The sequence below is a fragment of the Pinus tabuliformis genome, chromosome 5_2, assembly GCF_031772625.1.
Source record: "Pinus tabuliformis cultivar Carrire ecotype Pingquan chromosome 5_2, CPIR1, whole genome shotgun sequence".
In the NCBI taxonomy this organism is placed as follows: domain Eukaryota; kingdom Viridiplantae; phylum Streptophyta; class Pinopsida; order Pinales; family Pinaceae; genus Pinus; species Pinus tabuliformis.
The window spans coordinates 468,734,786-468,761,420 of record NC_142306.1 but is presented as its reverse complement, the minus strand read 5'-3'; positions in this window follow the sequence as shown (position 1 = coordinate 468,761,420).

Genomic DNA, 26,635 nt, shown 5'->3' with positions numbered 1-26,635 from the left:
TTAGAAACACTATAGACGTTGGACTATATTCATGTACACAACCTAGGTTAGGCGGGCCATTTTTCTCCAATGCTAGTTACAAATAACCCACGAGTGGACACCATGGAAAAATGATAGAGACCTATAGCAAACAACTTCCTACATGTAGTCCGAAACATGTTGTACACCAAATCCTACTTAGAGAAGAGAAAGGGGCCAACGTGTAGAATCCAAGATTGATAATCAGGTGTCAAAAAATTGAATCACATTTAAACACATTAATTAGTTTAGAACATCCAAACCATAGACAACATGCGACCAAATCTTGAAGCAGAAACCCTGAAGGAAAATGATATAGGTCACAATGTTGTTGTGAAGTTAATATTTGTTTTTTGCTTGGCACCACATTAGAGAATAACAACCAAGGTGTCCGTGATTTGAACCTAGATCTCCTCATACTAAGCATATCCTTTACTTACTCTTTATCCATATGGCCAATAGATAATATAGGCTAGTAACCACAAGCTCTATTTTCAAATTGAGCTCTAGGGGACTATGATCAACTACAGGCTATCGCCCAAGTCAAACATTCAAAAGAAACAAAAACCATGTACTGAACATCAATGGCCACTTAAGACCCTATCACCCAGGATCTCAATCCTCAACAAGTTCCACTTACCGGAAATCATAGCATCTTAGTATCTTTATGCTAAGCTACTCACAACAACTTTTGTCATTTAAAACAAGAAAAAGTCACCACAACAAGCAATGAAACCCTAGTAAAATCAGACTTGAAACCCTCGCTAAATCATACTATGTCTAACTATTACTCATACCATATCTTCTTGTTGCAATTTTTTTCTGAACTAACCAACCATTATTGAGATTGGATTTACTAAATATAACCAACTTAGCACTTTAATGCAAAAATATTGATGCTTCACAGAACACATGGTTCTATACGCTTGCAAGTATAGTCCAAGCACAACTCTCAGACCACAAATAAAAAACAAAGGACATCATCTTCTTATCATATTTTGAAAAAACAAATAAAAAAATAATAGTGATTCACATTCAGAACACACGAACAATATAGTGGCACATCCAAAAAAAAAAAAGTGAACAACATCAAGGGTGGTCATAAGCACCATTTAGTTGTTGGTGCTTATTAAGTGAAACACATGTTGGCATCAACAAAATCCCACACTGCATGCGAAGTGACCAGGTACAACATACTTGTATAGCATAAAAATCATCAAATTCAAAATCAGATATCTCATCCCTAATTTTCCAACGCATCTAGGCATGTTGTGTAGACAAGGGGAGCTAAGTGTGTGAAGCTATGTGTATTCAACGATTAACATACATTCATCTTAATAAATTTAAAAATATTTTCATGATTTCAAATGAGGTGAGTGTGAAAAATATTCTAACATCCCTTCCAAACGTAAATCTAATTCAACTTGGGCTAAAGATACCATGTTGGGAATTGCTATTACACCAAAACCATCATGCACTAGTAAACTTCCAAACACTTACCCTTACTATGAGTGGGTTGTTAGTCCCATGTTCCCAGGATGAATGTTAGTCCACATAATTGATTCCTAATGACTATGAGTTTGATAATTACTTAACAAAAATTATTGTTTGGAAGGAAGATATTGTTTTTTATATGGTGTCCTACTTGAATTTCATTATTTTTAAGGGTTTATTTTAGGGCTACCCTAAAAGTATGGATTTTGTTCTTGAATCAAAGCTGTGAAGGGATTCTTAATTAGGTACTTGATCCTCCAATGCCCTTTCTGTGTTGATATTGGTATGCAACCATAGTAAACCTGCCACTAAATAAATGGCAAGCACTTGCAAAAATCGGATCCAGCTTAGGTGCTCATGGCGCCTCTCTTTCAATCCCCCATCAAGAGGACAGAGAATTGTTCCCACCAAGATACTCCCAATTTTCTGCTATCTTCACATTGCTTTACTTTTTTTCTGAGCTCATTTTGCTCAAGACTTGTTACCTCGACCATGCTTTGCCTCATAGATTCGTAGTCATTTATTATGTGTTGCTAAATCCATCACACAAATCAATAACCAAGGAAAGTAAAAGAAAAATAAGGAAATATAGACACCTATAGAGATCTATATACTTGTTGAATGTCTTTGGTCTTAATTGTATCGTACTCAATTCTAGAGGCAAAGAGATCTCCTTTGTATTCCCTTTGCAAACGTCTAGCAGAAAATAGTCAGGATTCAGGGTTATGTGAGGGTTGAAACCGAGAAAAGAGAAGTGGTCCAAAGCACTGGTTTTCTTTCCATAGTAAATAATATGGCCTCTTGAGAGAAGAATTAGGGGATCAAAATTGTGAAACACTATGTTTGATGACTAGTGAATGGTTGTAGCAATTGTTTGTCCTTCTAGTGAAAAAAATGGCCAATTAATCAATACCCATATCTTATAAGATTGATTATGCTATTCAAATTTAAGGTGTGAATGCATAGATCCTAAAGGGCATATAAAATAAATATTTTATTATCACTATGTCTAAAACATTCTTGGGAAACTCATACTAGTCAAATTTAAGCTTGCTGGAAATAGTGTGAATTCCCTATAGTTTTTATGGGACATTCGATTTATGGAAGAGAGACAGGATAACTAGACAAACCAGAGCTGTGTTTTTTAACAATTGTATTGTGTGGAATGTTGTTGTAGAATCAAGTCCAGATGTGGGTTCGTCCAGGAGAATCAGAGATGGATCCATTAAAAGCTCATGCTATGCACACCCTTTTTCTTTCACCTCTAGAGAAACCTCGAAGAAATGGACCTCCAATCCTGGTATTTCTACACCTGAATTCATTTCATTAAAAAAAATATTTCAGGTGATGATGGAGAATGTCATCTTGAGTTAGGAATTCTAAGTACAATAAAATTAAACAAACACCATTGCAATCAGATGAAATGGTTTTTCCTTCCACAAAATAGATAACACTAAAAATTTTGTACACTATTCCATAAATAGTTATGTCAGATATGTATTATATTTCTTATATGGATTGTTTGTACTATAATTTTAACCGTCGGATATGTATGATATTTCGTGCAAGGGTTGTTTTAATAGTTATTTTATAGTAAAAGGAAAAGGAAACAATTTATACTAATAGCATATACTTACCTGTACTCAAATGTAAAATAATTTTGATTTTATAGAATGAAAATAAACATTTTATAACTAGGACTGACCCATCTGAAATAATTATTCACAAATATGATAGGGAAACCTTTGTATGAAATAAACATATTTATTTTAAATTGGGTAACTATTCTGAAATAAATACTCAAAAATATGATAGACAAACCTTTGTATGAATTCAAGATATGTATTTTAAAATTGGGTAACTTTTAAGTAACCTTCAAACTCAAATTTAGGCTTGTGTCGTATATTGTCATGCATCTAGATTTTAAGATAATTTAACTCTAATTTAATATGGTTTATTTTGTTAGGTTTGATAGTGGATGTCTGTCTTTTAATTAATATAGAGGTCGTGTCTAGGTTTTAACTATGTTTACGTGTCTAACAAAAGTCGTGAATGGTTGCAATCTCACTAACTCAATCTTAAGTCTCTTCAGTGATAAAGGAAAAGTATACCAATTTTTTTATTAAAAAATACCATTAAACATGCCCAAGCCCATGCCCTTAGGTAACAGAGTAGCATGCTTACTACTGGTCTCCTTGGACTTTGAACCATGGATTTGGGTTGGAAGTCATTTAAGGCAGGATAAAATGAAATTCACAACAAAGACCTCATAGTTTATTATTTTATATTTTTTGAAGATTATGGAAGGGAGGAAAATTAGGTTTAGGAAAGGAGAAAATTTGACTATTAACTTTGCTCTATAGTTGTTCAATGTGCTTAACCAAGGATGAGGATGCCTTTAAGAGAATCATAATTATCCATCACTACCCAGGTTGTAGGGAGTGAGACTAATCTACCTACACATTCTTGAAACGTACATATCCTTGAATAAGTGAGCTACTGAGCTACTTTCTAACTACTAGTCTCCTTGACTTTGACCCATTAACCTGGACCAGTTGTCATTTAGGGAAAAAAAAATTGAGGTGCATATCAGTTAGGGGTAAGATGGATTTACAAAGGGTTGCACAATTGAATTTGGATTATGGGAAGGATGTTAATTTGTGTAAAACCAAAATCAGAGCTCAAACCTTCTCTTCAAGGATTTGTGAAATGGAAGACCATTATACCATTGTATGTGACATTCCCCGACATTCGTTGTTGATCTCTTCTGCATAGAATACTAAGGAGAATCATCTTTCCACTCCCATAAGGACCCATCATGGCCAAAAACTCCCTGGGGCTAACAGAACCACTGATACCATGCAAAATCTCTCTCTAACGAGGGTGCCTTGTTTCTTCACCACGTATTGTCCTTCCAGGACGTTGGCTCAGCTAGAGCCACCTTGTATTTCACGTCTACAAACTGTAAACATAACCAAAAAGGCTGAATTATACCATCATAAATCCAAAATTCAAATCCCAAGTCAAAACAAACGCTTGAAATCCTGTTGCAAAAACATACAAAAAGTCTGATGCTATCATGTTCGAATCAAATATCTATTCAAATAAAAGGGAATGCCAACAAGATAGACATTTAACAAGATGGATGAAGGTTGTTTTTTGTTTCCCTCCATACTATTACCTTTCATGTATAGTTCAGTATTTCCTTCCACATTATTTATTGTTGCATCCACTGCAAAATGAAAAAAACAAAAGCAAACATAAAAGTATTATTTCGTTGCCAGATCCTTCAAAGATGTGTATTGATTTTTGTATGTTAGCAAAGTTCAAATCCTTCCCAAACCTATTTAACCTCTATAGAAAAGTCTTGATAAAGGTATACCATTGTGCCTCACAAAATTCAATTTTGTATCTATCATATGTAATTACTTTATATTTATATATGTGTGTGTGATGTGTGAGGAGGTTATCTCTTATACAACACCTAAAACTAACCCAGAGACAATGGCATCATTGATTCTAAAATTCCTTTTATATATATAAATCAATTTACTAGAAGATCAAAACCCACCCAAGGATTACCCCATGGAACCATAAAATAAGTAAACAAATACATCCAAATATGGGAACCCTCAAGGCAAGTGACCCAAAGTTAAAAACCCTCCTAAGTAATGACCAAAGAACTCAATCCCCTATGCATGCATGGAAAATCCATTCAAAGATTTACAATAAATAAAAAAGTGTACCCAAAGATGAACACGCCTCAAAATTGATAATTTGAACCCAACAAAGGACTAAGACAAATATGAGAGAGAAATAAAACTAATCTTATCTGCATGAATATAGAAACCACTTTAGAGATACAATTCCTAAAACAAATGCATTTGATGTTCTATCCCATAACATATATCCAATTCTATGAGCCTACGTGCGAGCAAAACAATTTGAAACCAACGCACTTGAGTGAAAACTTATGCAAATATATATTTAGGTAAAATGATGATACAAGAATGATTCTTACAATGGGAGTGTCCTTGATGTTGAGATGAGGAAGAGGGTCATTGCTAATAGTAACAAGTGTAAGGGGAGTGCCCAAGACTCCAAGCATAATATGAAGATCATAACATCTTTAAAACTCTTCGAAGGACCTGAATAACCCTAAGTAACTATTAGCTCATCGGTATTACAAGGTTTTCTCAAAAATATTGTAAAACCCTAAAGAAAATGGGCCAGTATCCAACACTAATGCATGTCCACAAAGTTTCTATGAAAATGTTGCAGTTGAACAATTTGACACATAACTAAATAATTTTTAGTTGGGAACATCCAATTGGAGAAAATATAAATGCGAAGAGGTTGCACTATAACGTTTTATATAGTTACATCATATTATGTTCTTATCTTCCATATTACTAGGAAATAAGTATACTCTTCAAGTAATCAAGTTGAAAAAAATATTATCCTCACTGGTAAACTTACGATGATTTACTTGAATTGAAGAAAACAATAGGCAAAAATAAACACGCAAGCAGAAGAAAGTGTTCCTCGTAAATTGAGGTAAAAAGTGAGCCATGGAACGAAAAGGACATGCAGACCGCTCAAACCCTAGCCGAAAAAATAATGCCTTGAAAAAATCATACAACCCTCTCAAGAACTTGAATAATAAATACCACCAAGAATAGTGAAGGAACCCATAGCCAAAAAACACAAACCACTAACTATTGTGGGTTTCTTTGGTCTTGTTCGTGGAGGGTTACAATGTCTCGGTTGTCTATATTGAAGGAGGCGATGCTGATCAGAGGTATGTTGAGGCTTATTATTTTCCTAAATATGGTGACCCTAGAAAACAAGGTTTTGGTCAGTGGATTCATAGAGCCAAGTACTTTAATGCCTTGAATTCTTTGAATTTTGTCTTGCCACCTCATAATGGAACTCAAAGCTAAGTTGAGTCCTTCAATTCCTTGAGTTCATTAAATTGTGTTGTGTCGCCTGATAATGGATCCATACCCAAGACGATTCGGATTCCTCATCAAGTCAGTGTCAATGTTAATTCTTCGGGGAAACAACTTATGCATGTCCAGTCCCTTCCTGACACCTCTAGGCCATCCTCGCCAACCATTCTCTATCCTGAGTCATGCCCTGCAGCCAGCATACGCTTCTTTTCAATTAGAAGACCCTGATGTCTATCATCATGAACAAATTTGAACATTAGATCTCCGAGCACAAGATTTGAAGTGCTTGTGTTCTATTGCTTCGCCTGTTTCATATGGGGATTCTATGAAGGGTCCTTTTGAAGAGGTTCATCCCGCTAAAGATCATAAGCACTGTATGAAATGTTTCCTGAAAAATGAAAATGATGGCGGAAATTCGAACTCGCAATACTTCAATAGCTTAAGAAAATGAACGATAACTTCAAGTGCTAGTGCAGGTACAAAATCTGGTGCAAACAGGAAGGAAATACCTAACCTTTCCACTTGGCAATTACGCTTGCTTAACACACCAAACTTGAAGGAATTCAACTCACATGACATCATTCAAATATGTACAGTGTCGAATGACGAATCTGTGTAATGTCCGTGAAAAGAATCTCACAATAAAAACACCTATCAACATAAAAATATTATTAATTTTATAAAATATAATTTTTGAAATTAAATAAGATTGAGATCAAAAATTCCACCCTATAAAAAACAACACTATCTAAAATTTGAAACAATCTCTTAACATATATAAATTGTTCAAATTAAAAATTAGATCTCATCATAATTGAAAACTAAGACATCATAATTCTATATATTTTATGTCGTAGTTACCCGCTACCCATGCATTATCTAACCTCTTTTCATCTCATCATAAATAACATATAAAGTTGGTTATAATAATCTTTTATGATAAATTACAATTATAAATAAATTAAATAATATTATAATCAAGATTAGAATTTCAAAATAAAATTTTCCATTCAATTTGCCGATTTCAACAACGTCATTATGGTTTTTAACATTATTAATGAATAATGGTGTTAATTATCAGAAATTTTTAACCATATTAAACGAGCAAATTGATATGTATAACGAGGAAATTGTCTATCAAATGTTGGAAAAGTTATCCGAGAAATTATATCCCTAATGGAAACATATAAATAAAAAATACTAATTGAAATAATAAAGGAATCAAGTGATATTATATTTTATTTTATTTTATTGGTGAATTGGTATATTTTATTAACATGTGTGAGTGGAATGAAATCGGTTAAACTTTATTATAGATTTTAACATTTTTAATTAAAATTGATGATAGACAAATGAGCATTTTTTCTATTTTGGTATATGTAGTATTTAAATGGTTATTTTTTGGAAAATTTTCTGGTTTATTTTCTGCACGGGTTTCACTAACAAAGCACTACCATACCACGTGCATTTATATTGGGGCATAAAAAATGAGGAAAAAATGAAATAATATATTGAGAATATAATAAGGAGGTAAAGGGTTTTTATATATTGTATAGAAATATGTGTATTATAAGGTATTGTTTATACAATATATTAACAAGCGGGATGGAGAAATAGAGGTTTAGGAGTATCATGGGAGTATCGAGAGTGGGAAGGAGAAAGAAAACACTATAGTGATATTAGGTACAGAGTAGCCTAATATTCAACTCTAGGCCCTAGTATTGATATGCAATTCATGGTAATGTTAAATTCTTAAAGTAAAAGTGACATTCTCCTTTATCTTTTATGTATTTTACTTAAAATTTTAATATTACCATGAAATGACTGAGGATGTTTGAGAGTGGTTCTGACCTCATTGGATTTCATATGGAGAAAGGAGAAATTTAGAACTCACTCAAAATCCAGCAGACTTATCAATTTTTCAAGATTTCAAGATTGGGTGGATTGCAATCTTTCTATTGGATTTTGTCATGTACTGGGGTATGGATTCTGGAACTCGTATTTAATCAAGAGCACCAAGCCCTCTATGTACCTTGATTTTAGTGACATTATTTGTTGAGCTCCTCTATCATGACCCTACTAAAAATGTAGTCATCACTCAAACAAAATCTTGACTTGACATTCTACATTTTTTGTATCTTATGTTAATGCTTAGAGGGTGATATTAATGACAAAGATCCCAAGATAGAAAATGCTTAGGTATTTGTTGTAGCATGATTTTTTTGGATACTAGAGGCCATCTAGAGCCTATTTGTTGATGAATTTTAAGTTCAAATATGGATTGCACTCGATGTTATTTTAGTTATGTGCACCCTTACATGTTATATAAATGAGAACTTGTAATTTGTGGACCTATCGTTGATGAAGATAATAACTACTAGATGAATGATGTTATATGGTTTAATCCATGCTTTTATGTTTTTTATCGCTATTTCATCATTCTATAGGTTTTTTTTACACATATGCATCAAAATATATAAAGATATATATTATATAAAACGCTCCCAAAGACGCTCTCAACCTGAGAGCTTTTGAAAATGTCGCGCACCGCTCCTGCTCCCAAGCATCCTTGCTCCAAAACAAATATGAATCACATTACTAATACCTCTATTATCTATGTCTAATGCATGTGTTAAGAGTTTTTACCTGTTGCTCAGCTAGTGATCCTCCCGATGATGGGGCAGCAGAGAAGACAACAGATATGGCACCATCACCTAATCCTTACATCAAGGATGAACGGGTTGAATGAAAGTGCAGGAGACAGTGATAGTGACTATTACTTGGTAGAGGGCACATGCATGTCACAAGAGACGGTGAAATATAGTATTATTTGGAAGAGGGTGCATGCATGTTGAGGGCACACATATGCCACCTTCAGTTAATTCCAATTTAGACGTTGTTTTATATTTAGCAATTTCAATTTTGGAAAGAGTTTTTCTATTATTAGAGCTTTGCTTTTGCTATTTTTAGCATGCATGATATATCTTTATTCAAAGGGTGCAGATCCCTATTCAATTAGAATACTAATGCATGAAAAATTCTCATCTTAGGTAGAGGACACAAATATCAAGGAAAGGATGCATGCTTGCATGCTCCAATTCATCTTCTAATGGAGACATACTTACTTGGCACTCTTACCAGGCAACTATGGTGCACTAGGTGATCGGGTTAGGGTTGTTATTTGACAAAGTCCACCTAAATAGGCTTCTGCATGTGTCCAAATTCATTGTACCTAATCTCCTCTTCCTATTTTGTAAGTGAGTTGAAAGGTGTGCCATTGTGTTGGTTATCAACGTTTTGTTTTGAACTATTGTAGTGTATCTTTTCTAGTATTCAATAGAACATAGATGCAGTTGAGAGTTCAATAATCTTATATATGTCCTTTTTTTATTGAAACTTTCAAGTTTTCAACGACCTAGTATTTAGGTTATTCATTCTAAGTGCAAAATATGCTTATCATTGTTAATGAAAATAAAGGGATATAAATATAAAGAGGTATAAAAAATGTTAATGAAAAATGGATACCTACAATATCTAGTGAAAGTAGGGGTTTTATAAATTAGGAAAGTGTATGGGTTCGTATTGGTAGGGGGGTTAAATAAAGTGATTTTTAAAGGTATTTTCCAATATGTAGTAAAATTAAGGATATTGTTTAGTATGCCATGAATGCGCGTACTATGTTAGAAGTTCATTGAATGAAACTCCCGTGATTTTCTGATTTAATTTGTCTAGAATGACAAAGATTCATTGAAATCACAAGTTTGAGAGATGAACTCTTCACAATTGAAGTGCTCTTGGGGTTTTTTAGGATGTTGAATCCATATATGTAGTCAAAAAACTAGTTTAAACAACACAAATACAAATTTGGCCACAAATTTTTTAGTCAAATTCCATCGAAAAATTCGTCAGAAATTTTAAAATCACCACACTTAAAAACGACTCCCATTAAAATTTCAAAATAGAATCACCAATGAAATTTGAGAATTTCAATAACCTTATTACGAATTTATACATTATCTGAAATTATTAACCCGGTTCGACAAACAAATTGACGCATGCGGAGCAATTTCCCATCAATATGTAAACAAATAAACTAATTGAAAAAGTGAAACAATAAGATAATACTTTATTGGTATATTTTATTGGTATGGTAGTTTAGAATTTCAAAGTAAAATCATCTATTAAAGACCAAATTTAACTGTTTCAGCAACTTTATTACGAGATTTGATATTTTTTAGTTAAAAATGTTAATATGTATGGCAATTTTATTTGTTTGATTGGTTTAACCCACGAGTATTTGAAATCCTCATGGGCAAGTATGAAAAATTATTAATCATATCTATTAAATAAAATACTTTTAACTAAAAATAATTATAATTATTAAAATTTCTTAATTGTATTAGATAAATAAAATATTTTTTATTAAAATGAGGATGGTTATCGAAAATTTTGGGATTTACGCTCTAATACTGAACAATCAAGCAACATTTTTTTTAGCAAAGAGGTTCCTTGGCTTTGTTGTTATCCTGCTTTGCGTTGCAGCCGTCGCATTATCATAGTGTTGAGGGACCTGCCAATGTTATTGAAATCTATTTAGACTAACCATGCCAACATTTCAGTTAGACCATGATCATTGTTTCGCTGCCATTTTTTTGGTATTTCGTTTATTATGCTTTGGTAGAGAAGTGTGCTTTTCCATATTATGGATATTCAAGTCGTCCTTGAGGTTGGTCCCACCATTGCATGTTAGACGTCGGTCATTTTGGTCTTATTTTGCGATGGTTTATGTCATAGTAGTTTCCTTACTACACCATTTTGGCGAGGTTCTATCTTTTTTATTTGGAGAGGTAGTAGTGTGTCCACAGTGTATTCATCGTGGGTTGTGGGTTATTGGAGATGACTTCCATATTAGCATTTGAATTAATTGAACTAGTGGGATTAGCTATGTATGCTATATACATCCTTATTTTTATCATCATTGATACATACAGGGCAACATAGAGAAAAATATGATCTTAGTTTTTTTGAAGGTCTCTCGATGACGATTCCTGTCAAGGTGGACAAGGACAAGGTTATTGGTGGTGATATTGGGGTCTGGAGGTTCCACATAGGAGAAAGGAACGCACAAATCCCTTAGTCGCAACCATATCGTGCAAAGATTTTCAGTTACGTTGTTGCCATAGATGGTGGAAATGTTCAGGTTGTTGGTGTTGTTAATATATTTTCCTACAAATTGGATGCGGATTTTGTTTCAAGTTGTTCCTTGGATTTTTTGTTTCTTCACTATATTGGTTGGTTGTGGATGATTTTTGTTGGTATTTTTGCGAGGTGGTGGTGAGGCAGTTTTTCCCTACGTTTTTGCTAGATCAGTGGGGTGACACACTTCGGCTTTTGATGAGTTTTTATCACTTTTCAAACTATTGTCTGATGGTATTTACTCCACGTTCTTGACTATCCCAAGGAGTTGTGATCCTTTGTTTTCTTATATGCCCGAGGCATCCTCAAAGGGTGATTATAGTCTTTGGGATTTTCTACTCTTTTGCGTGGTGGCGCACGTCTCTACCTCACATTCTCAGGAGTTTTTTTCCCCCTGATCGTTCTCAACAAAATATATATATATATATATATATATATATATTTATATATATATTTGTCATTGATTCATACAATCGTTTCCTAATCAAGTAGATCCCTCCAGGTAATTGTTGTTTCCTTATGGGATTGGTGACATTTGAGCTGGCATTTACTATTGTTGGACCTGAGCCATATTTGGTAATATTTCCTCTTTTGGGTTGTTGGGATCTTCTGACAGATCGGGCATTAGACCATGCCTGCATGAAGGATATCTAGTCCAGGCACTAATTCTACTAACACTAAGGCCCTTATTAATACAATGCTAAAGGCTGAAATGGCATATGCAAAATCTCTCCCACCTTCTGGTCACATGGGACCCTCACACATGCATGGGGGATATTTGGCATCTAAGGAGCCCTCTCGTGCCAATGTTGGATTGGAAAATGAAAATATCCCGATGCACCAAGCATTTCGGGGTCATCGCTCTCACAAGAAACATGGTAAATCAACAAAGACTACTGAAAGACTAAACTCTTAAGTTTTGGCCATGTCGTGTTGTGGGATTAGGTGGTCAGGCTATAGAAGAGAGCTCTGATGGGTCGTTGGGCTTTTGCGGATTCCTCAGGATTCAGTACACATGAATCGGTAAATACACAATGGTTTCACTTACTTGGGTATTCCCCTAAGGTCAACGTGCTACTAAATTCCTTGTTTGGTTTTCATTTTCTCCAACAGGACGATGCAGAATGTATTCTTCAGTCTCAGTGGCTGCGCGGGCGCAATTTCCTTATGCTCCATAATTGATATGTTGGTTTCAATCCCCTCCTAGACACTCCTCGTAACAATCTTATATGGGTTAAACTCCCTAGGTTGTCGCTTGAATTCTGGACTCATCAAACTTACAATGATATTGGTAATTCAATTGGTCATTTCATTTGCTTGGATCCTCGTTGTTTGGGTGCCTGGGACAAGTGACTACCCTAGTTACTAGTTGAAGTAAACTTAGCGGGAGGTCTCCCTAAAAACATTGATCTGGAATGAGGGCTGATTAAGATTAGATAACACCTAGATTACAGGGGCATTCCATTTCATTGTCTCATTTCTCACCATACAGGACACCTCATGTACAAATGTCTGCAGAAAATATCATGCACATTCTAGAAGACATAGTCTTTCACATGGGTGTGGGCGGCATGTGCAGGATGTTTCGGGTCCTCCACAAAATCATTTTGATTAAGGTATTAATCCTCGTAGGCGATTTTAATGCTACAGTTTTGATGGAAGAAAGTTGGGGTGCCCAATGCCGCAAAGACCCACTAGCTATGTGCCTTCATGATCTCTTTGCGAAGAATCATCTACTGGGCATATGCCCTTTTCCTTTGACACCTACGTAGTGTAACACCCTCCTCCCACATCTACCCAAGTAATCGGCCAACCGAGGTAAACATGTGACGAAGAGTTACTATGATATGATTCAACCTCCTAGATCACCTTAAGGAAGTGGAATCAACACAAGGAAATCTTATTGACCTTCCTTGGGAGCTACAGGACCCACAGAAGCTAAACCACCCCTCCAAGTTCCCAAGCCTTGAGTTAAATTTCCTTTTCACTGAAAAACCCCCAGTCCTTCCCATGACATGGGCATGCATGCGACTGGGAGCCTCCAGTGGCTACCACAATGCCTGCAAGGGAAAGACTACAATTTTTTTAGCCAGTTTTGTGCCAAAGACTGCGAGATTTAAGCCACTTTTTCAGGGCTAGTCTCCAACCACTTCCTAGAACTTGATGAGACTTTCCAAGAAAATAAATGACACCAAGACAAAGCCTTTAATGCAAAACTTGGTCAAGGACTTGACCTAACCAAGCCCAACCATGACAACCATTTCATCAAACATGTCACAAATATGAAATCTACAGTTCATAACAACAGATCTGAGCATAAGGGTCTCATACTTAATTGATAATCGTCAAGAAGGATTTATGCCTTCCCACATTAGTTGCATTATCATCTATTAGGTCACATATTCATTTTTCATTAATTTACACATCAAAACATGATGATAGTCATACATCATCACTGTCATAAAACATGCTTATAACCAGTAAATAACTACAGATATATCAATGAAGAAATGACCATCAAAGCCACATAACATAAAGTACCTTTACTGATGAATATACCAAAGGAAGAAGTTCTTATTAACATATGCAAAAGTCAACCAGGTTTGGGACTTCCACGTTCCACCCAATATAGATTGGCTGAACCAAATCTCTCTTCAGCCAAACACCCCCATGCCATATTCCAAGCATGAATGTGGGATCTCATGAGACAAATCCATCAAAATCAAACCACCTCAACCCTCAACCAATGATTCCACCTCACGGTCAAACATCACTAATCATCACCAGATTGGTCTCTACCCAAGTTGTTCAAAGCTCCAAAGCGTTTGTTCCAACTCAACTTCCAGGACTAGTAACTCAACCCACAGCTATTTTCGGGCTCCAAAGCATTTGTCCAACCAAGGCATCAGGACTAGTAACTCAACCCATGCCATTACAGGGCTTCATGAGCATTTTTCCAACCAAGGCTCCAGGAACTAATAACTCAACCCACAGCCATAGGAACAAGAAAACCAACCAGAAAACAAAAGTAAAACCCACAACACCATGGCTATCCAGGAATTGGTAAGGCTAGGCAAATCCATTGTCAATCCAGACGATCCTTCATGCCAATGACAAATCATAACCAAGAAACCACATGCAAATGTTGTGCATGCCAAAACTAGTGAGGAAAACATACATTCAACTTGATACCTCAAAGAAAAACCCGTTGTAGCTACTGATCCCGATGTCCTCTTGCGCTTTCCTTCTTTTCCTTTTCCTTATTGCTCCAAATTCCAAGTATTTCACACTCCTCCAAGAGTGCTCCAAGAAACTCTAAGTGTCTAAGAGTATGAGAGAGAGAGAGAGAATAGAAGAGAGCTCCACCAAAACCTATCAAAAGGTTACCAACTGATCCTCAAAAGCCTTTTTATTAATGAGGCCTCTAATTTCTTCATTTTCCATTGTTTTACTTCATTTTCCTCCTCACATGCAACTTGTGACCTTTCACCTTCCTTTTCTCCTTATTTCCATAATTTTCATAAATAAAATGCCAATTAATGCCTCGTGCCTTCCCAAAACCTTTGCCATTGGCTTTGCCAATTTCTTTTTGCCATAATAAACCAAAATGAACACTCGCTAGGATGTTTCTCCCATCATTCATCTTGGAATACATGTCCCATGATTGTGGTCTTAAATATTTTTACATAAAAAAATTTAACCAGGGTTGTTATAGAAGCCTCCTCCTTGGAGGAACACCATCCTCGATGTTCAATGAAACCTACAACTAGCAAGACTGTTGACAAACAAGACATAGTACCAATGGAGCTTTATAACACAGCTCGTTGCAGTGTTTACAATGACCAATGTTGAAAACATGAAAAGCATGTTGCTTACTGGAGCTTTATAACATAGATCATTACAGTATTTACAATAACAACCACATATACTCATGCACACTTCCTTCAACCAGCAAATAACCATATTGTTTATGGATTTTTACAAATCTAGCTTGATATAGTATTTAAAATAATATACACATATGCACATTTTCTCAACCAACAAATAAAGGATATTATGCCTGCATCAACAACAAGGGAATCCAGAGGCTCACACCTCCACAATCAAAGTAGTACCAGGATTCACCTCCTTCCTAGGAAATCCAAAATTCACTGCCAAAGTCAAAGTCCACATCCAATGTCCAGCGCTACAATCCTCTCGTCGCTTGTCCTCTCAATGAATAGTTACAAGCTTATTGTTCCATGATGCACTCCCAATGTGCATGTGATTCCATCTAGAAATGTTAACGACCAAAACAAATCCATCCACAACCTTCCCTTCTATGCTACATAGTCCCTCGGGCAATCTGGTCACCCCCTTCCGTATACTCACACACCTTCCAAGTTCCGCTAGCAACCCCATCCCAGGAAATCCGTCCCCTAGCAAGGTTTCCTCGCATCGGAAGGTCCAAAAACCAAGGAATATCCCTGCCTCAAAACCATCATATTGGTCATAGCATGCTCATGGAAATCAATGGACACTATTGGGTACCAGTGTCCCATAATGGCCCTGATCCAAAAGTGCTTTACCATCATACTTCTGCCAATTTCAATTCCTTTCACTAACACTATTAATTCTTGCAGTCAGTTTCAACCACCCCAAACTGGGCATTGCATGCTTTCATGTGCCAAGCACATAATTTCCATTAGATTCAAAATAAATTGAAATAAAGCCAAATCATACCTCATTGGTAGCTTGTCAACGAGGTACACTTGCAATTTTGTTTACTTCCTATCACAACATGTCAAACTAGTTGTTTGATCAAATCATCATGTATAAACATATCACATCTAGTTAGCTCAAAACATAACCATCATAGCTCAAAATCATATATCAGATGTAATTATCATAAATTAGAGTCATAGATCACATGCATAATTAAAAATGAAATAAAATATTGATACTTATCCTTTAATCGATCCTTTTTGTATGCACACTGGATCGTTTTCCACACCCGATAACCACCAGGTGCCTTCTCTTCAACCATGTACACATACACATAGTGTACACCACACACATACAACCACACATGACATGCAACACCATACAATACATGCACCTACACCTGATATACAACATATAAACCTACACTCGGTGTACAACACAACACAATACATACACCTACATCCGGTGTACAACATAACACAATACATACACCTAAATCCGATGTACAACACAACACAATACATACACCTACATTTGGTGTACAACAAAACACAATACATACATGTACATCTGGTGTACAAGACAACACAATACATATACATACATACCGTACAACATAACGAATACACATGTCGCAATGCTACAACTACACAATGCACATACATAGTACTGCATGCCTGCAATAGAATATGTATGACATGCACACAATACCAAAAGTACACCAGTACCATATGTACAACATGTACACAATACCACTTGTACACAACACCACCTGCACAATGTGTGTACAACATCACATACAACCACACATGACATGCAACACCATACAATAGATGCACCTACACCTGATATACAACATATAAACCTACACTCGATGTACAACACAACACAATACATACACCTACATCCGGTGTACAACATAACACAATACATACACCTAAATCCGATGTACAACACAACACAATACATACACCTACATTTGGTGTACAACACAACACAATACATACATGTACATCTAGTGTACAAGACAACACAAAACATATACATACATACAGTACAACATAACGAATACACATGTCGCGATGCTACAACTACACAATGCACATACATAGTACTGCATGCCTGCAATAGAACATGTATGACATGCACACAATACCAAAAGTACACCAGTACCATATGTACAACATGTACACAATACCACTTGTACACAACACCACCTGCACAATGTGTGTACAACATCACATGTACACGACACCACCTACACAACACCACATGTACAATGTGTACACAATACCACATGTACACAACATCGCATGCATGACATGTACATGACACCACATGTACACAATGCCACATGTACACAACACCACTTGCACACAGCACCACATGTACAACATGCACACAACACCACATGTACAATCATGCAGAAAACACCAGATGTACATAGCACCACATGTACAACATGCACACAACACCATATGTACATAGCATTGCATATACAACATGTACATAGCACCATATGTACCTAGCACCACATATCCAACATGCGCACATCACCATATGCACACAACACCGCATATCCATCATGTGCATAGTAAAATATGTACACAACACTGCATATCCTACATGTACATAGCACCATATATGCCTAGCACTACATATGTAATATGCACACAACACCATATATACAACAGGTACACAACATCATAGGTACAATCACTGAATATACAATATGCACAACATATACACAACAGTAGCATTGCACATCCAAAACCACATTGTCTCTACCAAGCAACCTTACTTCTAGTGTCTCTCCATCATCCATGCTTATCCTATCATGTCACGGATCACGTTGTTTTCATTTCGTTGATGTATCTTTCAGCATTACATGTCCATAACGTAAGCATAGGCATAATACAAGCATACAATATCAATTCATATCCACATGATATTGACCTTGTAGATTTTTCATGACTAGTCTTCCCACTTGATTCCTCATAAACCAGTAAATTCTTCATGTCAGTCACCTGCATAAGCAATCATTCCTCCACAAGAATGATGCCTAGCAACCTGTCAAACATTTACATAGATACATACATGCATACATCTACATATAAAGATAAAACAACCATGATCTCGTCAGAAAATGACATACATATATACATACAAATATTAGCGTTAAAAAATCATGATTTCTAACAACCCTGTTAGATAATGACATACATACATACATGTATACATATATAGACATCAACATAATCATGATCACAACATAATTACCAAATAACATAAGGTCTAGGTTAAGATAACTCCCTTTATCTGTGCACAACATGCACAACATTGAGAACAACAATTCCCAACTTAGCGAAGGAATATGACACCTCAAATCCATTTACTTTACCTTTCCTATTTTCTTTTCTCATGACTTTCCTACCACCATCCATTTACATCAATGGACTTAACGAATCCAACTAGTTGTCATACTCTTACCTTCAGTTTCCCTTATACATGCACCAGGGTTCATCCAGGCCTTACATTACCCGTTGGGTTTTTACAAAGCTCTCCTCGAGCTCCATTGACTTTATGTTTTCCCAAACAATTCACAAGACCCTCAAAACATAAAAGGCAAGAACAAGAAACAAACAAGAAGAAAACCATGAAAACCAATAACAATATGACACCACAAACAAAGTGGAAAGGCCTTGCACCAAAAACAAATGAAGCCACTAATCAAGCGCAAAAAATCACAAAATACCAAAGCACAAGACTAGCAATGAACACCATGACTCAATCCCAATGGTTCCCAATGATTCCAAGGGAAATCTCAACCTAAGCCTTCTTCAAGGATTCATGGTAGTTTCTATTTCCATGCAATCCCCTACATCATATTGCCATAAACACATAACTGTCTGTGCATAAATATACACAACAACACACCAATTACCTTATCTTGTTGTGCCAAGCACATTGCCTTGTAACCAAGCACGTCCATGCCATCTCTCAAGGGACTCCAATTCCTTGACGGATCCATCTATAACCAAAAACTAACTAATATACATGTCAAATACATGTTCATGAATCTAGCACATATCCACATAATGTTAGACAAGATTAGGGTTAATAATACTTCCTGTATTCAAAGCATTCATTCGTGCAATCTTTCATAAACATACCATATCATGCAATTAATCAAACATTCAGATAACTTGTAAACATAACATGCTAGACAAACCAAATAGACGACATAAGAAAACTCATATCTTAATGTATCTTAGGGGAGGATATCTTGTTTGCACAATCAATCTAGATTAGCACGATATAACTTCACACCACATCAACTCAACATAAATAAGGTCATGATATCCATAACAATAACTAGCTAACATGTTCACATCATAAACTCATAAACAATTGTCATTCATGCATAACAATCACATATGCATAGTCAGTCTAGATTAGTACAACACAATATCACAAATATATCATCTCATACCTGAATGTCATAATCATAACCATCTGCACAGACCAATCCAGGTCAACATGATACATACAACATCAATATCTTAATGAAATAACCAGGCTAATTGTCAAGTTAACTAACGTATAACAACAACAAGTAAACATTTAACATACTCATCGACAACATATAACATAATCATCAAGTTAACTAACATAAAACAACAACAACAATGCATATAACAATAAGTTACTATCATTCAAGACTATTTGACACATGTGCATATGACCACACTGATTCACTATCATCTACCATGCATGTAACCACAACACAATAAAATGACAAACATTTATATAAACCTAATGCATATAACAATCCATTAACTAACATACATGCATGCCAAACATACAATACATGTAAGACGATCGGCTCTTACCCCCAAAGTCTAGTGCTGCAACCTCAATCTGATAGTCTACATCTCCTGCTCTATCTCAGCCAACACAATAGCATCATGATGACGCAAGGCCACAACAATGACCATCACAATGCATCTCTGACCTAATATACATGCATAACCATAACCATGACAATACATGCATAAGAACATATAGACACCGACATGCATAACAAATGCATATACAACTGACATGAATTCATGACAAAAACATCCCAACAACAACATCATTAACTCCTACATGGCAACAGAACTATAAAATTGAACTACCATGCATACATAGCAAGCACATATATAACCTACATGAATTCATGACAAACACATTATGCCCATCCAGTCCAAGTGTTTAACCATGCTCTAATACCACTTTGTAACACCCTCCTCCCACATCTACCCAAGTAACTAACCAACCAAGGTAAACACATGACGAAGAGTTACTATGATATTACTACTGCCTCTTGAATTCCAGGAATCCTAAGGCTAGGAGTGTAAGTTGGAGATGATGGAGGTGTTTCTTGTTTATTCCTTGAAGTAGATGGAGTTGTAAAAATCGAACTCTTGGCCCTAGCTAAAAACCTTCCCCTATAATCTCTTGCTCTATGCATGTCATTTTTATTTTTCTTCAAGTCGGGCTAATAATTCTCTTTCTAATCTTCCAGGTCACTCTAGGTGCAAGAAGAGAGCATACTCAAGAAATTATTAAACCAATAACTCTCTTTTCTGATCCTCCAGATCACACTAGGTGCAAGAGGAGAGCATACTTTGAGAAGTTATCAATTTTTACCTTCCTTGAATTTTTTTTTTTTAAATTGGCTACCTAGTTTCACTTCCCCGGCAACGACGCCAAAATTTTTGGTCAATTTAGTGTGTCCTAAATTGCTATTTAAAATGTCAACCCGAGAGTCGTAAACTGCTGAAGTGAAGTGCACTTTATATGCAAGATAACCGATTTCTTAGTTCTTTGTCGTTTTTGAGTTTTTTGGTTTGTTTCTGGGTTTATCTTCTGTTGATTCCCTAATGTGAAATGGCAGAATTGAAAGTCAAGTATGGATGGCAATGGTGATTTCTACAATGATTTTCCAAACTTTAAAGTTCTCAAAAAGGCTACAAAACTTGTTGTGATGAAATCAATTCCCAAAAGAAAATAAAAATGTACCAAGACAGTGAACTAGTGACAATGAAGCCCAGTATCCTTACTGCTATATAAAAAGAAAATAAAAACTGAACTCAAAGCAATTCAAATACTGTAAGCAAAGAAAACTAAATCACACTACTTCAACTCATATTATGACCCCTCACCTTTCGACTCGCTCTGGCTATAGGAGGTAATCATAAACAAATTGAGTAATCTGATATCTAAATTGCAAGAAATGAAATTGCATAAAATGAAACTAAGATTAAACTACTCATTCATACTTCAATCCCTGAAAATGACATAAGTAATCTAATCACTAACTTGCAGAAAAGTAAACTAAATCATACTACATCAACTAATATTCTGATTCCTCACTATTTGAGTCGCTTGGCTATAGGAAGGTAATCATAAACAAATGGAGTAATATGATATCTAAATTGCATAAAAGTAAATGAGCAAAGCAGAACTAAAAGAAATGAAAATGCTGGAATTAAAACTCAGAAAATAAATCAGCAGAAAGGACAAGATGATTTCGTGTTATTAGTCATTAAAACTATGTAAATTGCCCAGGCTGCCTACAAGAACCTGAAAGAAAAGCACTGATCAGCTAACAATCATGAGAAAACATAAAAGAAAATATGGACAGTGGTTAACATCAATAATATACAAGCAAACGATTATGAAATAAGTGACATAATGAAAGCAAGTAAGAAACTATATAGTAGATACAGAGCCTTGGTGTACAGGGGCCCTCTACAACCTCGGCCAATCAATTCCCAGTCACAAATTGAACTTAAGAACGATGTCTTCTCATATATTAAAGTGCAGTCAAAACATAAAGATAGAGCACGGCACAGTGGGCTCGTAAAAACAATCAAGATTACATGTAAAAAGCTAGCTATCAAGCGTATGATAACGCGTTATTTATAATTGAAGATGCTATAACTGATTCCTAAATTCTGCGCTGTCAAACAGACACGTAAACATCCACGTCCTGAGATCCAGCAGTATGGTAGCCGTGACAAATAAATCTATGGAGTGGTGGCTGTTCGATTTGGTTCACGGATTGATCCACAGGTGTTAGCATACCTCCGAAGATTGAGGAACTTGCCACGCAAAACTTCACGTGGTAAAAACAGAGTCGTGCCACCACAAAACTCTTGGTTTGACCACTCCTTTGACCGTTCTTGACCATGGCTATTTGTGAGTGATTCGGCTGAACCAAGGGGACACGCTCCATGTACATGTCATTTGCAGCTTTCCCATGTGGTCGGATTCTCCAGTGGACACATGTAACATAGTCTTCAACAAAATGGCTGCGGAAACTTGAGCTGGCTGCAGACAGTGACAAGTTTCCGTAGCTGATTGAAAAAAAATCTAAATCAAACAATAGTCACAAGACATAGTTAGGAAACCATTTTATAAGCTCTTTTTAAACTAATATGCAATGATTTGACAGCTTGGTAGGTCAAGTAGATGGAAAAGAAGGCTGAAAAGGTGTATAGGGAAGATGCAAGTTTGGGACTCAACATACCCCCACTGTGAAGGTGTTGCATGTCCTCATGCAACCAAAATTTTAGTCATTCCCCTTTAATCCATATGTTCTGAAGCCTCTGCTAGGACATCCAGTCCTCTTCTCTTCTTTCTTGGTGTTACCACCATCCTGGGTTTCCTTATCAGACATCTGAATTTGAGATTGATTAATTCTCTGCTCAACTTTCTGCACTTTTTCTTTAGTTTCTTGTTCTTCTTTTGCCATAGTCCCAAATGAAGCATAGTAATATCATGAATAATTTTATCCACTTTTCTCTGCTCCTTAAGTGCTTCATTTTCCTGCTTAATATGCTTGTTTAGGACCTCTAATTCAAACACTTCTTGCTTTAAGGATTGGACTTGTGCATCTTGTGTCATGTGGGGCAGAGTGGTACTCGGACCTGCAGCTATATTTTCTAAATATTCGAGGTAGTCATACACCTCTTGTTGACTTGGATCTATTTCGGGTGTTTTTCTTGGACTGGCTTCAAAGTCTTGTGGAGGAGGAGGACTGCTTTCTAACTCTGGCCAAGAAGGGCTTTCATCAACATGTGGAGGACTAGTTTCAATACTTGGCTAAGGACGATGATCTGAATGGAAAATGGCATCAACCCATGGTACTCATCCACCCATATTATTCATCGACCCATGGAATTTACCCATGGTATTGTAAATGGCATCCGCCCGTGGTATTGTAAAATCCACCCATGATATTCATTCACCCATGGAATTTACCCATGGTATTGTAAATGGCATCTGCCCGTGGTATTGTAAAATCCACCCATGGTATTCATTCGCCCATGGAATTGACCCGTGGTATTCTAACTGAAAAATACTATAAGTAACAAGTCACATTTTGTAAAAGGACAGATTGTCCGCCACAATGTAGCCTTTACAGTTATTATCGGTTTTAATAAAAAAGTTTCTTTGTGGTTTTGTTTATTGGGCATTCTCCTATTTTTCTTCTGGCAATGCAAGTTTTCAGATCTTGGGGGTCTCTCCTCCCAAGATCCATTTCAATCTTTTAGATCTTGGGGGCCTCCTCCCAAGATCTGGATCAGTCATTCTCCTATTTTTCTTCTGGCAATGCAAGTTTTCAGATCTTGGGGGTCTCTCCTCCCAAGATCCATTTCAATCTTTTAGATCTTGGGGGCCTCCTCCCAAGATCCGGATCAGTGGAATGGACCACACTGCGGCAGGGACGAGACCAAGATGTGCCAGAGTTCACAAACATTTTTCATACCCTTCGCACACAGTTGGGTATAAAAGATTCTGAGTTGCATCTAGTACTCAAATACCGCGGCTGCCTGCACAAATACATCCAAGAAGAGATGGGGTTCTTGAACATCCCCTCACTCGGCACAGCATACTGATACGCTGTCAAAATCGAGCAAAAGTTCAAACAGAAGAAGCGAGACTTTGGATCTGCAAATCCGAAGCCCAAAGGACAAAGCCAAGGCGGGGTGACCCAAGACAACCCGTCGAAGCTGCAAGAAAAGAACAACACCACGAAGCCGAAGAAGGACACAGGAAAGTGGTGTGAGTTCCACAAGAGTCCCACTCATAACACAAGTGAGTGTCGGACCAAGCAGTCGTTGGTGGCTGAGTTGAAGGCTTCTGAATCAGATGCATGTTCTGACCCTGAGCCAGAACTTGACAAGGGGAATGGCAAAGGGAAGCAGATCATTGATGCAGATCCCAGCGCCACTGTTGCCACTGCCAAGATCCAGAAGAATGAACCTGCAGATCCAGAAGAGGGGGAGCGTCTTTTCCACTCACAGATGTGGGTGAAGGGTTCGCCGCTGCAATTCATTGTCGACAGTGGCAGCCAAAAGAACCTCATTTCAGCAGAGGTCGTGAAGCGGTTGGGCCTACCGAATACACCACACCCGCAGCCGTACAGTATCGGGTGGCTTCACGAAGGACGAGATCTGAAAGTTCGCCAACAGTGCCGCTTTCCATACATCATCAAGCCCTTCACAGACGAGGTATTGTGTGATGTTACACCTCTGGATGTTTGTGATGTACTATTAGGCCAGCCATACTTGTAGAGGCGACATGCTGTGTATGAGTCAAGGCCTCGCGTTGTTATTATTTCTTTGGGTGATTCATTATACAGGATACCAGAGGCAGCCCCACCTACCGCCACCTCTTTGATCACTGCTAAGAAAGGCAGCAAGCTCATCTCACAGACCAGGAAATTCATCTGTCTGGCTCACTCCCAAAATAAGGGGAAGATCGTTGCTACATCCATGACCCCAACAAAGGGTTCCTCCATGCAGCAGCAACAACAAAGGGATACGGTCATGACAAAACACAGGAACAACTTCTCCTCACCCACATGGGTACCACACAAGTTTCAGGTGGGCAACAAAGTCTGGTTGCATCGACAAAAAGAACGCCTTACCAGAACCCATCAGAAGCTCAGACCACTCCGACATGGTCCTTACAGCAGTACCAAGGCTATGGGGAACAATGCTTTGGAGCACATCATTCCTCCATTCCTTTGCCTACACCAAATGTTCAATATGGACTATCGTCGACCATGCTTCCCACCATCACTGGACACATCAGAGATTGCAGGACAAGTTCAGCAGATGGAGGAACTCAACACAATGGGGACCATTGCTTCCTAAGGGGGGAGGAATGATCCAGGTGGATGTTGGTGGCCACCCACCTATCCCATTTGGACCCGCACAACTGTCTCTTTCAGCTTTTTCAGTTTCCTAAATTGTAGCACAATTTACTATTTTTAGCAGTTTTTCAGGTCCTGAACTTCCGAAGCCGTTTTCAGGCCCTAAATGACGTTTTTTTGGGAATCTGGGGCAACATGGGTCAATAGACCCATGTTGCCTCCCAAAGTGGTAGTACTCGGATAGATCTTTCTAACGAGCTATCGTACGCGTCAAACGGGGATCGTATGCCAAAGTTACGACCCCGGGAAATTGATGTACCAATTTACCCAAATGGGGTCCACAATTTGACATTTCATCTTCTAGGCTTAGGTTTCGGGATGTGAAGGGTTTTCCATTGTTTCTCAACAATAAATAGGCCTTCGAGCCTTATTGTAATACAGTTCCAAACAGTTCAGAGGCATGTAGCCACCACATCTCTTCTCAGAGATAAGCTACCATCACCCTAGCTGGTTTATTTCCATTTCTGGTTGTAAGCATATTTCAGTATTTTCCATTAATGAAATGAAGTATTATTTCCGCTGCATCTCTGTATTTATGGTTATCTCTGTAATCTATTGCGTTCCTGTCTAAATCCGATACCACTGATCCGGATCTTGGGAGGAGGCCCCCAAGATCTAAAAGATTGAAATGGATCTTGGGAGGAGAGACCCCCAAGATCTGAAAACTTGCATTGCCAGAAGAAAAATAGGAGAATGACTAATCCGGATCTTGGGAGGAGGCCCCCAAGATCTAAAAGATTGAAATGGATCTTGGGAGGAGAGACCCCCAAGATCTGAAAACTTGCATTGCCAGAAGAAAAATAGGAGAATGCCCAATAAACAAAACCACAAAGAAACTTTTTTATTAAAACCGATAATAACTGTAAAGGCTACATTGTGGCGGACAATCTGTCCTTTTACAAAATGTGACTTGTTACTTATAGTATTTTTCAGTTAGAATACCACGGGTCAATTCCATGGGTGAATGAATACCATGGGTGGATTTTACAATACCACG